Genomic DNA, 971 nt, shown 5'->3' with positions numbered 1-971 from the left:
GATTATTGGGTTACCCAGAATCTGCTAAGAGCAGAGAAAACTCCAACTCCCAGGCATGTGTCTGGTGGGCCATTTTCACCGTCCCAGTTAAGTGGACAGGCCTCCAAAAATCGACCTTAAGGTGATGATGGTTTAGGCATTTTTACAAGGGAAATCATAAGCGTCATCGCAACCGAGGCCTGTAGTGGCCAATGTCTTAAAGACACAGATGGTAACCTCATCCCTCAGAACAGTGTTCCAGCATTGAGGCAGCGAGTTTTAAGGTATGGGACACCTTCTGGACATTTGAAACCTGTCACGTTTGACATCTCTGCCTTGAATGGACCCACAGCCGTGTTGGCAAAGATGGAGAAAAGAGAGCATTTGCATACTGTTGGTGGGAATAAAAATTCATACAGCTATTATGGAAAACAGCATGTAGTTCCTTAAAAGTTACAATGTCATTTTCCTATTAAAAATTTAAATGATGAAAACTACCTACCATATGATCTAGCAATCCTATTTATGAGTATATATCAAAAGGAAATAAAATTGGTTTCTCAAAAACATATCTGCGTTCCTGTGTGTACTGCAGCATTAATCACAATAGCCAAGGTATGGAAACTATGTAAATGTCCTTCAATGGATGGATGAAGAAAATGTGACAAAGAATGAAATATTATTCAACCATAAAAATGAAAGGAATCTTAGCATTTGTGATGACATAGATGGCCCTAGAGGACATTATTTTAAGGCCGGGCATGGTGGCGTGAATCACGCCTGTAATCCTAGCTCTCTGGGAGGCTGAGGCGGGAGGATCATTTGAGCTCAGGAGTTCGAGACCAGCCTGAGCAACAGTGAGATTCCCGTCTCTACTAAAAAAATAGAAAGAAATTAGCTGGACAACTAAAAATATATATAGAAAAAATTAGCCAGGCATGGTGGCACATACCTGTAGTCCCGGCTGCTCAGGAGGCTGAGGCAGGAGGATC

This window comes from Eulemur rufifrons, chromosome 4 (assembly GCF_041146395.1).
Source record: "Eulemur rufifrons isolate Redbay chromosome 4, OSU_ERuf_1, whole genome shotgun sequence".
Classification (NCBI taxonomy): Eukaryota; Metazoa; Chordata; class Mammalia; order Primates; family Lemuridae; genus Eulemur; species Eulemur rufifrons.
This window is presented reverse-complemented; position numbering follows the sequence as displayed.